This window comes from Sapajus apella, unplaced genomic scaffold, assembly GCF_009761245.1.
Source record: "Sapajus apella isolate SASKATOON/1434 unplaced genomic scaffold, GSC_monkey_1.0 scaffold5, whole genome shotgun sequence".
Lineage (NCBI taxonomy): Eukaryota > Metazoa > Chordata > Mammalia > Primates > Cebidae > Sapajus > Sapajus apella.
Window position 1 is genome coordinate 45376589 of NW_022436945.1, and position 17246 is coordinate 45393834.

A 17246-nucleotide genomic window follows, 5' to 3' on the forward strand; every position below is an offset into this window, starting at 1 on the left:
TTTTTTTTTTTTTGGGGGGGGGGACGTAATTTCGCTCTTGTTACCCAGGCTGGAGTGCAATGGCGCGATCTCGGCTCACCGCAACCTCCGCCTCCTGGGTTCAGGCAATTCTCCTGCCCCAGCCTCCTGAGTCGCTGGGATTACAGGCACGCGCCACCATGCCCAGCTAATTTTTTGTATTTTTAGTAGAGACAGGGTTTCACCATGTTGACCAGGATGGTCTCGATCTCTTGACCTCATGATCCACCCGCCTCGGCCTCCCACAGTGCTGGGATTACAGGCTTGAGCCACCGCGCCCGGCTCAGTTTATACTCTTTAACAATCAGTAGTGGGTGGCTGGATTAGACAATAGAAAAGCACAATATAGTTTCTCATATCTTTCACATACATATACATACACACATAATTGGAGTTCAGCTTAATAACTCAAAGATTCCTTTAATCAAAGTGAAAATATATTGAAGGTTGGGAGCATATCAGAATAGGTTATTGGAATTCTAAATGTTAAGTAAAATCCCACCTAACATTCCACATTACAATAGAGCATACAATTTTTTAAAAGTTGTAATTAATCATACATGTTATTAGAGGAGTATCTCTTTCTTCAAAAGACAGTAAGTACCTTGGATAAGAATGAAACTTAGAAGTGGCCTGGAGGATATAATTAAGACTCATCACCCTGTGTAGAAATCTCCTCCAAAGCAACACTCTACAGTCTTCCAGACTGCTTGAGCATATTCAACAATGTAGTAATCATGAACCCTTACAGTGGTTAGTGTATTTTTAAAAATTCTATTGATTAGTTCATTCTTTATTTCTTATTAAAGAAGAAGTTGTGGTGATATTTGATCAGGGAAATATAATGAAATTCAAATGGTTTAGTACAGTACACAAATATCTTTACAAACAGAATCCAAATAGGTGATCTACCCACTCATTTACTCTTTAAACAAATCCAGGATACCTTCACAAGCATAGCCATGGCAAATGTCCCCAAACCAACTTCACATTTATTCTTTCATTTTATCCTGGAATGTGAACAAATTTTCATCCTCACTGTAGCTCAGGCTCTTTTGTAATTAAAAATATTGTGATCACAAGGTCTACCTCATAATCATGTAAGATTCTTAAATGACTTAATATACATAAAATGCTTTGGACAATGCCTAAGAAAAGCAATCAATGTATTTTATATGTTATTATTATTGTCATTTTTATTTTCTTAACATTATTTTTCTCACTTTCTCATTTGTTACTTCTAATTCTGGTTGATTTCTTTAACTTTTACTGGTTATATATTCTCTTGGTTTGGAGTTCATTTTGGCATTTGCCATCTTGATTTGATTTTTGACATACACTGGAGAACGTCTCCTGGTTTTTGCATTTTGGCTTCACAGGCAAAGAAACCACATGTGAGTACGAACTATGAATTACGTAGACTGAAGTGGCCCTCATTCATTCACATCTTAGCATTCAAAACCATAGGATGTTCCTAGGGTCATACTTGCTGCAAGGATTTCAAATGCTGAAGATCAATACTGCCATCATTGACTTATAACCACAGATTTTTTTTTCACTTCCGGGGTTCACATATGTATTAATCCTTGGCAAAACTATATAATTCTAATCTCCCATCTCCCATCTTTACAGGATGCTGTCATCACTAGTCCTACTTGGTAAATTGTTCAGTGTCCTTCCTTTGAGACTACCTGGTTTGTTTGTTAAAATAACCCTTTAGGAAACCATTAATGTCTAAGTTGTGAAAACATTTTAAGAAATGTGTATCTCTACGGTCTCTCAAATGAATCAGTTGTTTTTTGCCTTATGTTTATCTTTTCCTGAATAGGACCAATACCCCAACTATTCTCTCTTGAATCAATACATTTGTAAAATAAATAAATAAATACATAATTGGAAAAAATGAAATAAAAACAAGAATACTCATTATAAACATCATTTTACTATTAAATTACATTTATTTACTATGAAAGTACATTTTAATAAAAATAGTAAAACTTATTGTAAGAAATGGTTTATTAAAAATAACCTATAGGCTAATAAATTGTGAAAATGGTTCTTACTCTCATAACTTTTGATCTTCTACAGTACTAAATAAACAAAATGCCATAAGTAAAATGAAATTATTCCTAGTAAAGGGTGTGTTTGAACATTTTGAATGAACAATATGCATATAAATATCAAAATTCTATGTAATGAGCTGCCTTATTTGTTAATTTATTGAATCTAGATGACAATGGTAAAGCAGTTGACATTATGTAGCCAGTTTCTATGTCCTACTTTTTCACTACTTGGAGAAACCAATCTGAAAAAGTATATTAATGAAAATAGAAGAAAAACATGTAAAGTAATTTCAGAAAGCTCAGGAAATTCTTTTTAAACTTTTACCCAAACTGGAATAAATCATAGTATATATTTGAAATTTATTTTCAATTTTTCATCAATAACCAGTACAATAATTTATCTTATAAACTATTGAGAAATTAAATAATGACTTTTTAAAAACATATGTTATGAATTTTATATTACTTTATTTGTTTTTATTCTGGATTAAGGAAACTACCTAATGTTACTTTATTGGATACTTATCTTTTATTCTCTAAAATGTCAGGTTACTTTTTCTCTGTTTCAGAATTATTTTCACTTACATATGATCCATGGTTTCTTATTGGTTTTAATTTATTTCTAAATAGCTTTTTAGGATATAATACCTAAATCAAACTCTAATAGTAGCAAATTAATCAAGCCACACCTTTATAAATATGCTACAATATTTGTCTTTTAAATGTTTCTCCTTCCTTGTGCTAGTCGATTTTCACACTGATGACAAAGATATTCCTGAGACTGGGAGGGAAAAGAGGTTTAATGGAGTTAACAGTTCCACGTGGCTAGAGAGGCCTCACCATCATGGCAAAAGGTGAAGGGCATATCTTCCATGGCAGCAGACAAGAGAAGAGAGCTTGTTCAGGGAAACTCCCATTTTTAAAACCATCAGATTTCATAAGACTTATTCACTATCATGAGAACAGCATGGAAAGGCTTGTTTCCATAATTCAATTACCTCCGACCAGGTTGCTCCCTTGACACATGGGAATGGTGAGAGTTATAATTCAAGATGATATTTGGGTGGGGTCCCAGCCAAACTATATCATTCTGCACCTGGACCTTCCAAATCTCATATGCTTACATTTTGAAACCAATCATGCCTTCTCAATAGTCCTCCAAAGTCTTAACTCATTTCAGCATTAACTCAAAAGTTCACATCTGATGTCTCATCAGAAACAAGGCTAGTCCCTTCTGCCTATGAGCCTGTAAAATAAAAATCAAGTTAGTTACTTCCTAGATACAAGGGGCACAGGGTACAGGTAGTGGGTAAATACAGCTGTTTCAAATGGGAAAAACTGGCCAAAACAGAGGGGCTACAGCCCCATGAAAATCCAAAATCCAGCAGGTCAGTAAAATCTTAAGTTCCAAAATGATCTCGTTTGACTTCGTGTCTTACATCCATGCAAGAGGGAGGTTTCCATGGTCTTGGACAGCTCTGCCTCTGTGGCTTTGCAGGGTATAGCCTCCCCACCCCCACAGCTCCTTTCACAGGCTGATGTTGAGTGTCTGTGGCTTCTCCGGGTGCAAGTTGCAAGCTGTTGGCGCATATACTATTCTGGGGTCTAGAGGATGGTGGCCCTCTTCTCACAGCTGCATTGGGGAGTGCCCTAGTAGAGACTCTGTGTGGGGGCTTTGACCTGACATTTTCCTAGTGCACTGCCCTAGTAGAGCTTCTTAATGAGGGCTCTGCCCCTGCAGCAAACTTCTGCCTGGACATCCAGGCACTTCCATACTTCTGAAACTTAAGTGGATGTTCCAAAATCCCAATTCTTGCCTCTGCACTCACAGGTTCAACACCATGGCAAGCTGTCAAGGCTTGGGGTTTGTACCCTCTGAATCCAGGGCCTGAGTCCTACATCGTTAACCCCTATCAGCCATGGTGGGAGTGTCTGAGATGTAGGGCACCAAGTCCCTAGGCTGCATACTTCACTGGGACCCTGGGCTTGGCCTACAAAACAATTATTTTTTTCTCCTAAATCTCCACGTCTGTTATGGAAGGAGCTGCCACAAAGGCCTCTGACATGCTCTGGAGACAGTTCCCCATTGTCTTGAAGATTAACATTTGGCTCCTCATGACTTATACAAATTTCTGCAGCCAACTTAAAATTACCCTCAAGAATAAGATTTTCTTTTCTATGATATTGTCAGGCTGTAAATTTTCCAAACTTTATTCTTTATTTTCTTATAAAACTGAATGACAATAATAGCACCCAAATCACCTCTTGACTACTTTGCTGCTTAGAAATTTCTTCTACTAGATAACCTAAATCATCTCTCTCAAGTTCAAATTTTCACAAATCTCTGGGGCAGGGGCAAAATGCCACCAGTCTCTTTGCTAAAACGTAACAAGAGTTACATTTGCTCTAATTCCCAACAAGTTCTTTATCTCCATCTGAGACCACCTCAGCCTGGATTTTGTTGTTCATATCATTAACAGCATTTTGGTAAAAGCCACTCAATAAGTTTCTAGGAAGTTCCAAACTTTCCCACATTTTTCTGTCTTCTTCTGAGCCCTCCAACCTGTTTCAACCTCTGTCTGTTATCCAGTTTCAAAGTCGCTGCCACATTTTTAGGTATCTTATCAGCAGTGATCCACTTTACCAATGTACTGTATTAGTTTATTTTCACACTGCTGTAAAGACATACTTTAGCTGAGAAGAAAAAGAGGTTTAATTGACTTACAGTTCCAAGTGGCTGGGAAAACCTCACAATCAGAGGCAGAAGGTGAGAGGTAGATCTCACATGGCAGCAGACAAGAGAAGAGACCTTGTGCAAGGAAACTCACATTTCTAAAACCATCAGATCTCATGAGACTTATTCACTGTCACAAGTACAACAGGGAAAAGACCTGCCCCCATAATTCAATTACCTCCCACCAAGTTTTTCTTAGGATACATGGGAATTGTGGGAGTTACAATTTAAGATGAGATAGGATGGTGACACAACCAAACTATATCATTCCACTAGCTCACTAGTGCTTATAATCATCACAATTTCATTGAACATATTTTAAGATTTTAGTACATTTTATTTACTATTTGTTCATGTATTTTACTCTCTTATAACTAGCTGATATATTAACAATAAACATGAGGAAAAATAACTTGGAACTATGTTTGCAAAGTAGCTCTGCTACTTCTGGCTATTTCAGGCTCCCTAAGCCTGGTACATTCATAAAAGGAATTACTAGTAACTATATAGTAGGAGAATAATAAGGTTTACATGAGACAATTTTTCTCAGAATGGCTATTACAAGGCAAGAACTGAATGGATCTTCACCAGGCTCTAAGCTCCTCTTGATCAAATAGGCTATAACATTCAATAATCCATATTCATAATTCCTGCTACATAATAGGTCCTGATTAAGGTACTTTTGCAATTTAGGAGAACTATTGTTTTAGTTTTTTATTACTGTATTGCAAAGTACCATAAGCTTAGCAATTAAAAAAGAAACAAAAGCACACACTTTTTTTTTAACTCACCATTATACAAGACAAGGTCTGAACATGGCATGAGTGCATTCTTTTCAATATCTCTAAAAGTAAATAGCAAGGCTTCAGTTTTTATATCAAGACATCGTCTCTGGAGCTTGTGGCAAGTCTTCCAAACTCACATGATAGAGATTTTGTATTTTTTATTTATTTTTATTTTTTTTATGATTTAGTGGTGAGATTCCTGGTTACTTACTGCAGGTCAAACATAAGGTTTTCTTAGTTCCTAAAGGCAAATTGTGGTGTGCTGCCACATGGCCCATCAATTTTCAAAGTATTCAAAATTTTTAAAGAAAAGAATTTCCGACTAAGAATTTCATTTCCAACCAAACAAAGCTCCATAAATAAAGGAGAAATAAGATATTTTTCAGACAAGCAAATGCTAAGGGAATGCACAACCATCACACCTGCCTTACATCAGGTCCTGATGGAAGTTGTATATGGAAATGAAAGACAATTACCCTTCACTAGGAAAACACACCTAAGTACATAGACTAGCACATCACTGTAGTAATACTATAAAAGAATCATACAAACAAGTCTGCAGAATTAGTATCTAACAGTATGATAAAGGATCAAATGCACATATATCGATACTAATCTTGAATATAAATGGGCTAAATGCCCCAATTAAGAGGCATAAAATGGCAAACTGAATAAAACGTCTCTCATGGTATCCTGTCTTCAAGAAACTCATCTCACATGCAATAATTCCTATAGACTCAACGTAAAGGATTGGAGAAAAATATAGCAAGGAAACGGAAAAGAGAAAAAAGCAGGGCTGCTATTCTATTACAGACAAAACAGAATTAAAAAAAAATAGAAGATCAAAAAAGACAAAGAAGAGCATGACATAATGATAAAGGGCTAAATTCAACAAGAAGCTTCAACTAACCTAAATGTATATTACATGTAACACAGAAGCACTCAGATTCATAAATCAAGTTCTTAGAGACCTAGAAATAGAGTTAGATAACCACACAATAGTAGTGGGAGACTTTAGCACTCCTCTGACACTGTTACACAAATCACTGTGGCATAAAACTAACAGATACTTAGGACCTGAACTTGACACTTGACCAAATGGACCTAACAGACATCTACAGAACTCTGCACTCCAAAACACCAGAATATACATTCTTCTCATTGCCACATGGCACATACTCTAAAATACCCTAAAACAACCACATAATTAGTCATGAAACAATTCTCAGCAAGTTAAATAAATGAAATTGTACAAATTCAAATCTGAGACCAAAGCACAATCAAAACAGAAATTAATACTAAGAAAATTTCTCAAAACCCTACAATTACATGGAAATTAAACAATGTTTCTGAATGACTTTTAGGTAAATAATAAAATTCACACAGAAATCAAGAAATTCTACAAAACTAATGAGAATGAATATAGCACATATCAAAATATGTGGAATACAGATAAAATGTTAAGAGAATATCTACATCAAAATGTTAAAAAATATCAAATTAACAACCTAACTTCCTAACTAGAACTAGAGGAAATAGAAAAACCAGAATAAATGAACCCCAAAGCTAGCAGAATACAAAAGATAACCCAAATCAGAGCTGAATTAAAGGAAATTCAGCTGTGAAAAACAATAAAAAAGATCAATGAATCCATAAGTTGGTTCTTTGAGAGTAGTAATAAAATGCATAGATTACTATCTACACTAATAAAGAGAAAAGACAAGATCTAAATAAACACGATTAGAAATGACAAAGGAGACATTACCCCTGACCTCATAAAAACACAAAAAATTCTCAGAGACCACTACAAACACTTTTTTTCCAGCATATGGGTTAGAAAAACTAGATGTATTCTTGGAAACATAAACTCCCCAAGATTCAACCAGACAGAAATTAAATACCAAAATGAGTTCTGAAATTGAATGAGTATTAAAATTCCTACCAACCAGAAAAAATTTTAAGACCAGATACATTTATAGCTGAATTCTGCCAGCTGTATAAAGAAAAACTGGTATTATTTCTACTGAAACTCTTCCAAAAAATGGAGGAGGAGGAACTCCATTGCAACTCATTCTATGAGGTCAATACTCATACTGATATTAAAACCTAGAAGAGATACAACAACAACAAAAAATTCAGATAAATATCCTTGATGAACATAGATGTAGAAATCCTCAACAAAATACTGACAAGAAAAATCCCACAACACATCAAAAAGCCAATCCACCATAACCCATTAGGCTTTATCCCTGGGATGCAAGGCCTGATCAACATATACAAATCAATAAATGTGATTCATCACATAAACAGAACTAAAAACAAAAACTACATGATTATCTCAAGAGATGAGGAAAACACTTTGGTAAAATTTAACATCATTTCATTTTAAAAACCCTCAACAAAGTAAGCATTGAAGGAACATACCTCAAAATAACAAGAACCGTCTATGATTAATCCACAGCCAACATTACACTGAATCAGCAAAAGCTGGAAGCATTTTCTTTGAAAACTGCAATAAGAAAAGGATGGAGGCTCTCTCTCACCCCTGCTTTTCAATATAATATTGAAAGTACTGGCCAGAGCAATCAGGCAATTGAAATCAACAAAAGGCATCAAAATAGGAATAGAGGAAATCAAACTATCCCTGTTTTCAGGCAATATATTTGTGTACCCAGAAAACCCAAAGTCTCTGCTAAAGGCTCCTTGTTCTAATAAGCATCTTCAGCAAATGTTGAGGATACAAAACCAATGTAAAAAATTATTAGCATTCCTGTACACTAGCAACATTTGTGTTTAGGTCCAAATAAAGAACACATTCCCATTCAAAATAGCCAGAGAAAGAATAAAATGCCTAGGAATACAGCTAATCAGGGAGGTTAAAGATCTTCACAATGAGAATTACAAAACACTGCTCAAAGACATTAGAGATGACACAAATAAATGGAAAAGCATTCCTTGCTCATGAATATAAAAAATCATTATTGTTAAAATGGCCATACTATCCAAAGCAATTTATAGATTCAATGCTATTTCTATAAAACTATCAATGGCATTTTTCACATAATTAGAAAAAAAAAAGATTTTACATGTTTTATGTGGAACCTCCACTCCAAAAACAAAAAACAAAAACAAAAAAACAAAAAACTTAACTAGCCAAGACAATCCTAATAAAAAGAACAAAGCTGGGGGTATCATATTACGTAACTTCAAGATGCACAAAGCTGCAGTACCCAAAACAGCAAGGTACTGGCACAAAAACAGATATGTAGACAGACCTACAGAAGAGAAGACAGAGCCCTAAAATAATACCACACCACAAACCTATAACCATCTTATCTTTGTTGAAGTCAACAAAATCAACAATGGGATCAACCCTATTCAATAAATGATACTGGAATAACTAGCTAGCCATATGCAGAATATTGAAACTGGACCCCTTTCTCAGCAGAATACAGGAAAATCAACTCAATATGGATTAAAAACTTAAATGTAAAACCTAAAACTATAAAAACTGTGGAGGACATCATAGGAAGTACTTACCTGTACATAGGACCTGGTGAAGATTTCATGATGAAGATGTCAAAAGGAATGGCAACAAAACCAAAAATTGACAAATAGGACCTAATTAAACCAAAAAGCTGTGCACAGCCAAAGAACCTATCAACAGAGCAAAGAGACAGCCTACACAATTAGAGAAAATGTTCCCAACCCATGCACCTGATAAAAGTTGGATATCCAGAATCTATAAAGAATGTAAATAAATCAATAACTAAAAAAAATTATTCCCCACTAAAAATTAGGAAAAATACATGAACAGATAATCAAAAGAAGACATACACGTGGCCAAGAAGTATGCGAAGAAAACACTCCATATTGCTAGTCATTAGATAAATGAAAATCAAAATACAATGAGATGCCATCTCTCACCGGATAGAATGGCTATTATTAAAAAAAAAAAAAAAAAAAAAAAAAAAAAAAATAGATGTTGGTTGGGTTGTGAAGAAAAAGGAACACTTATACACTGCCAGTGGGAATGTAAATTAGTTTAGCCATAGTGAAAAGCAATTTGATGATCTCTCAAGGAACTCAAAGCAGAATTGTCATCCCAGCCAGTAATATTATTCGTCTTATGCCCAAAGGAATATAAATCATTTATCCTAAAGAAACATACATTTGTTTATGGAATACTATATGAAAAAGATCGAGATCATTTTTTTGTAACAACATGGGTAGAGCTGGAGGCCATTATCTTAAGCAACCTAATACAGGAACAGAAAACTAAACACCACATGTTCTCACTCATAAGTAGGAGCTAAACATTAACTACATATGGTTTCGAAGAATAGAGCAAGAGTCACCAGGGCCTACTTGATTGTGGAGGGAGAGAGAAGAGTAAAGAAAAAAAAGGAACTACCTATTGAGTACTGTGCTTATCCAAGTGGTGAAATAATATGCACACCAAATCCCTAAGGCATGCAATTTACCTACCTAAAAAATGGACACATGTACCCCAGAACCTAAAATAAAAGTTAAAATAAATAAATAAATCTCTCTCATGCTTTAAATCCTCTAACTTAAAATCTCTGTCAGGGAGATCCCCGGTCTTTTAATGTTCTATCCGATTAATACAGGCCCACCAAAAAATAATCTTTTCTTAGGCAACTGTGTCATATAACACAACTTAATTATTGGAGTAATATCTTATTATACTCAGAGTTCCTGATCACATTTAATGTAAGAGATTCTTCAACAGCTTTTTTCATTTGAGGTCAGCCTAGAATTTTGACTACCACATCTATCAGTCTTCTTTTTTAAAATCAGTGTCTTAAATATATAGTTGGTATGTAACATATAAAAGTCATTTTAAAAATAGACTTTACATTTTGCATTATTTAATACAAAAATTAGCAAATTAATTCTGGATGAATTAGGAAACAACAATTTAAAAAAATTATACCCAGCCTAAATATGGCCATTAAATGATGATGATGTGAACACAGGTTAAATGTTACTAATTGAGTGGGGCTGATTTAATAGAAGGAGTTAATATTTAGTTTCAACAAAAACAGTTTAGCTCAGATACCAAACATAATACATACAGCCTTTTATTGTAATATAAGTAATTCATTTTTTCTCTTCTCAGTTGGCATAAGTGCTTTGTCTATTACTTTCTAAATAGCACAAGCACCCGCTTAACAATTTTATACACCAGAAATAAACATGATCAGTCTTTAAAGTGATCTATGAAGATACACTTGAAGAATCACCTGGTAATACTGTAATAGCTTCATATGTTTCTTAGAAAGATTTCACACTCTACAGTTAACTTCTTTTTAAATCACTTATCAGTTTCTCTATATTCATATATCGAATCTTGTCTCTGGGAATGAACTTTAATTCTCACCGTCTGTGCCTTCGCCAGGAATGTCCATATTCCTTTAATGCATAAATACATCCTGAATATTTCTCATTCTGTTACTAAGAGCTGTGAAGCACAGAAAATAATGTTTCAAAGAGGAAACATGAGGGACCATTTATTGCTCCAGCACTTTGAAAAATCTATGAATTCCTTTATGGCTTCTTCATTATATTTTCAATGGAACAATTAGTTTGAGTGGCTACAAACACGGAATTTTCATGACCACTTTAGCCTTTGAAGCCAAAATTATTGAATTCATTATTCTCTATGCAAAATATAGTGGGATGTGTTAAATTTGTGATTAAAAACTATAAGTTGCCTCCAACTGGAAAACTAGTTGAGGGTTAATTTCCTAACAGCCTATCTGGTCACACTTTAAAGCTCACACAGTTTGCATAATTTAGTAGTTTGTTCCAAGGTATATTTTACAAGTCTTGAGAGTAGTAACTCTGAATTTTTAATATTTCGTAAAGCTCTTGGAATGAACAGTTATGTCTCAAGTACAAAAATAGTCCCTTGAAAACCTCAGTTGTAGTTTCTAAAGGTAATAAATCACCCTCATGCCCATTTCATCCAACCACAAACTATAATTACCTCAAAATTACTGAGGGCACACTCTAGCACAAACAAGTATTTTCTCATAGCTTGACAGAGTAGAAGCATGACAAAATATCTTCAAAGAATATGGCTTAACCTTTCCTACTGGATTTTACCAGAAATTCATGTCATATGTGAAGATTTGAACTCTAAACAAGGGATTCACAAACATGTTTCTTTAAATTTAAATATAGTAAATATTTTAGGCTTTGCCCATACAGTTTCTGTGGCAACTCTTTGATTCTGCTTCTGTAGCATGAAAGCACCAGTAAACAGACAATGCTTAAGTGAATGAGTGTGGCTATGTTCCAATAAAACTTTATTTACAAAATGGGTGTCTAATGGGATTCGGCCCTCAGGTTCTAGTTTTCCAAACCATGCTCCAGACAATAATGAAAGACTTATACTTTCCATTTTTTTCATCAAAACTATTTTTTCTGGTTGAAGAAGACAATCATTTCAAAAAACAAATATATTGTGATCTTAGAAATACATTCTATAATCCTGTCGCAGTCCTGTTTCACTTTGTGTCCTTATGATGGTTAAGCATCTGTGTCAAATTGGCTAGGCCCCAGTTCCCAAATATTTGGTTTAATACCAGACTGGATGTTGCCATGAAGGTACATTTTAGATGAGACTAATAATTTCATCAATAGACATTGAGTGAGCAGATTACTACATAGAATGTGGTAGGCCTCATCCAATAAGTTGAAGCTTGATTAAGACAAAACAGACTGAGGTCCCCAGAGACACAGGAAAGCATTCAAACACAGGCATCGATATAAACTTTTCCCTGAGTCTCCAGCCTACTAGTGTACTCTGCAGATTTTGGCCTTTCTGGCTTCCACAATCAATGGCCTGAGCCAATTTCTTAAAATAAATCTTCCCCCTTGTGTGTGTGTGTGTGTGTGTGTGTGTGTGTGTGTACAAATCTAGATGTGTGAATATGTACAAATCTGGATAGTATAGCTTACTGCACACTTGCACCATGCTGTAGAGCCTATTGCTTCTAGGCTACAAACGCGCACAGCTTATTACTGTACTGAACATTGTAGGCAATTGGAGTGCAAAGGTATTTACATACCTAACCATATTTAAATATGGAAGAGATGCAATAAAAATACTGTATATATCATATATGACATATCATCATACATGCAGCCCATCATTGACTGAAATATTGTTACATGGCAAATGAGCACACACAAACACACACACACACACACACACACACACACACACACACGGAAACACATACACATCACATTAGTTCTGTTTGTCTGGAGATCCCTGATTAACATAGATCTTAAATTTTCAACTATTTTCTTCTCAGTATCTGAAGAAGCAGAACTTCACTATCATTTCATTTTTGCAATGGAAATAAAATTACCATTTAATTATTTCACGTGTTATGTATTAATTTGATACTATCTAATAATCATGGTTTAAATGATCAACAAATAACAATTTATGTGTATTATTTACCAATACCTTTTCTAGTTTTAATATTTCCAGGATATTAATACATTTACAGTACTGTAATAAAGTACCATTTTTTTCTAAATATAAATTACTAAATTTCTACTGACCCAGTAGAAAGGAAGCTTTTATTTCTTAGGATTCATTCTTTCTTGGTTTTGGTTGCTAATAATACTCTCAGTTTTCTAAAATTCCTCTATGCATTAAAAAATATATGTGATTTACTAATATCTAGATATTTGGGTATACCATACTTATGTGTACCTATAAAATATATATATGTATATCTTTATAAATATACGCAGATATTATTTTTTTTGCCAAATTTCATGTCTGGTGGGTGTTTTCAGTATATACAGTGCTGTATTGCCAGAAACTAATCTACTTAAATTTAAATATTAACTTCAGTTAGTTAGGGTAAACTTAATAATTTTACAATATGTGTTTCTAAGTGACTTTTAAACTGTTTGTAACTCAATTGTTATTGTTGAAAAACTATATAATCTTGATAATTTTTACTATTTCTCAGGATTGAGAACGTTAGTCCTTTTTATTAAAAAAAAATCCTCTTTTCTTATTTTTCAGACAGAATTTTAAGTAACAGGGCAGAAGTGAAAGAAAAAAAAAACAATATACTATGGAGAATCTAACCTGTATAGATCCAGCCTCTTATTACTAAAAAATGTAATTGCAGAAGTAGACTTTGGCTCCCAGGGAGAAAAATCAAGCACAGTATTATCCTGATGTAGTAACCAAGCTGTAAGGCAAATGAGTAACCTTATAACTCCTATTGGTGGAGTCATATGTATCCTTTACAGCCTCTTTTTGGGGGTTGGTGTTTTGCTGCCACATGGTCTAGGCTACCAGGTCACAGAAATTTTCAGAAGAAAACAGCAAGTGCTTCACTAACACTTCCCAATCCAGGATTCTGAAAAAACAGGTAATCTAAAGTAAATAAATACATACATACATAAAAAGGAAAGCAAAGAATGAAAGCGATAGTCTCTTTTTCTTGATTCAGTAGGAAGAACTAGTTCATTATTTTAATTGTAAGCTTCTGTGTTCATAATTTTTCTTGTGATTATTTATGAATTGTGTTTTGCTTTAGTTTTAATGTATGAAAGCACTAGCAGGGAGATTTTTATAAATAAAAATAAATATCCAGATATAATGAGTTTTGGCTCATAGAGTAATGGCTTTATAAGTTCTCTATAATACTACTCATAGTCTATACATGTGTGAAAATACTCAGTATTGACTGCATGTCATATATTCTAAGATATGTTTACCTCATCAATATAAAGGACCTACAAGTCATTTATTTTATTTTAGAGGTGAAATAAGTTGTTTATTTTCTTCCACTTTCCTTAGGATTTTAGCATTTTATTTTTATTTTGGTGAAATGAAGGACAATAAAATTGTGTTAACTATAGCCTAAAATTCTATATTTAGAATTTTTCCATTAGTTGGAAATTGTGAAACAAGCCCTATTTTAAAACTAGGATATCTCAGATTATTTGTTTATCCATTTGGCAAGTAAATATCTAACAGTAAAATAACCAAGTCTATGAAAAACTTGGCTAGCATAGGATTAATTGTGCTTTATGTTTTTCCTCCCTCTTTCACTGGGCTAAAATAATAATATTTAAAAATTATAGTGGTTACCAATTATTATACAACTTCTAAATGGTTAGAACATATTACAAAATTTATTCATATTTAAATTTTACAGCATCCCTTACAATGCATGAATATTTATGCCTATTTAGTAGATAAGGGAACTGAAACTCCAGTGTGTCTTAGTCAGCTTGGACTGCTATGATGAATTACCCTAGACTTAATGGCTTTAACAGCAAGTTATTTTCCATATTTCTGGAGATTGTAAGTCCAATATCAGGGGGCCAGCATGAGCTGGCTCTGGGGAAGGCCTTCTTTCTAGCTAACAGGAGGCTGTTTTTCTTTGTATTTCCCACACAGGGGAGAAGAGAGAGGGAAAGCAACTGAACACAAGAAAGCTAGCTCTCTTTTTATTCTTATAAGGACATAAATATCATTATGAGATTCAGCTTTCATAATTTAATCAACTTCAAGGACCCCACCTCTTAATACCATTATATTGTGGGTTGAGTTTTCAACTATGAATTTTTTGGAAGCATAAACTTGAAGCATATAACAATGAGAATAGCTAACTTTTAAGGTTGGGTAGGCAATAAGTGATCAAATCTTGTATTTGTCTGACTCAGAAAAGCATGCATTTTTCCAATTGTTATTTGTTTTCTGCAATTACCAAGTAAGATTAAAAGAGTTAAATCCTGCAGTCTAATTCATTTCATTAAATTCTGTAAATAATTTTTAAACTTATTATACAACAAAAAATACATGACATGACCTCATACTATACACAAATTACAGTTGACTAGAGAAGAAATAAGGAATTTATAGGTAGTTAGGGCTACTGCTTTACAGTTTGGACTACAAATAATTCCCATCTCCCTAACTACATTCCACACGCATTGTATTTTATAGTACAAAATCCAATCATTCACTTGCCCAATGAGGAAGACACTATCACACATTAAAAATACCTATCTATCTATCTATCTATCTATTAATCCATGCTTCTGTCCTAGATTTCTTTTCTCACTCAGATGTTTATTAGTATCTAATTCATTCCTGTATTGCTGCTTTAGTTGTAAATAAGTATATCTGACTGGTTGGGAAGACAATACTTTAAAATAAGCTACAAGTACTTGAAATCTTGGCTCTTAAAAAATATCCTTTATGGATTCCTTGTTTAATAAATGGTGTTGTGAAAACTGGCCAGCCATGTGCCAAAAGCAGAAACTTCACCCCTTTCTTACACCTTACACTAAAATTAACTCCAGATGGATTAAAGGTTTAAACATAAGACCTAACACTGTGTCAGTTTGCTGAGAATGATGGTTTCCAGGTTCATAGGTGATGGGGAGGAAGGCAGCAAATCACACTGCCACGTGTGTACCTATGCAACAATCTTGCATGTTCTTCACATGTACCCCAAAACCTAAAATGCAATAAAATAAATAAATGGAAAAAAAAAAAAAAGACCTAACACCATAAAAACTCTAGAAGAAAACCTAGGTAAAACCATTCAGGACATAAGCATAGGCAAGCAGTTCATGACTAAAACACCAAAAACAATGTCAACAAAAGCCAAAATAGACAGATGGGATCTAATTAAACTCCAGAGCTTCTGTACAGCAAAGGAAACAATCATTAGAGCGAACCAGCAACCAACAGAATGGGAAAAAATTTTTGCAATGTACCCATCTGACAAAGGGCTAATATCCAGAATCTACAAAAAACTAAAGCAGATTTACAAGGAAACAAAAAAACAAACCCATTCGAATGTGGGCAAAAGACATGAACAGACACTTTTCAAAAGAAGACATTTATGAGACCTAAAGACATATGAAAAAATGATCATCATCACTGGCCATCAGAGAAACGCAAATCAAAACCACACTGAGATAGCATCTCACCACTGTTAGAATGGCGATCACTAGAAAATCTGGAGACAACAGATGCTGGAAAGGATGTGGAGAAATAGGAACACTTTTACATTGTTGGTGGGAGTGTAAATTAGTTCAACCATTGTGGAAGACAGTGTGGTGATCCCTCAAGGATCTAGAAATAGAAATTCCATTTAACCCAGCAATCCCATTACTGGGTGTATATCCAAAGGATTATAAATTGTTCTACTATAAGGACACATGAACATGTATGTTAATTGCAACAATATTTACAATAGCAAAGACCTGAAACCAACCCAAATGCCCATCATTGATAGACTGGACAAAGAAAATGTGGCACATATGTACCATGGAATACTATACAGCCATAAAAAAGGATGAGTTCATATCCTTTGTAGCGACATGTATGAAGCTGGAAACCATCATTCTCAGCAAACTGACACAAGAACAGAAAACCAAACACTGCATGTTCTTACTCATAGGTGGGTGTTGAACAATGAGAACACATGGGCACAAAGAGGGGAACATCACACACTGGGGTCTGTTGGGGGTGGGGGGCTAGAGGAGGGACAGTGCTGGGTGAGTAGGTTAGGGAGGGAAAATAATGGCAGAAATGCCTGATGTAGGTGACTGGGGGAT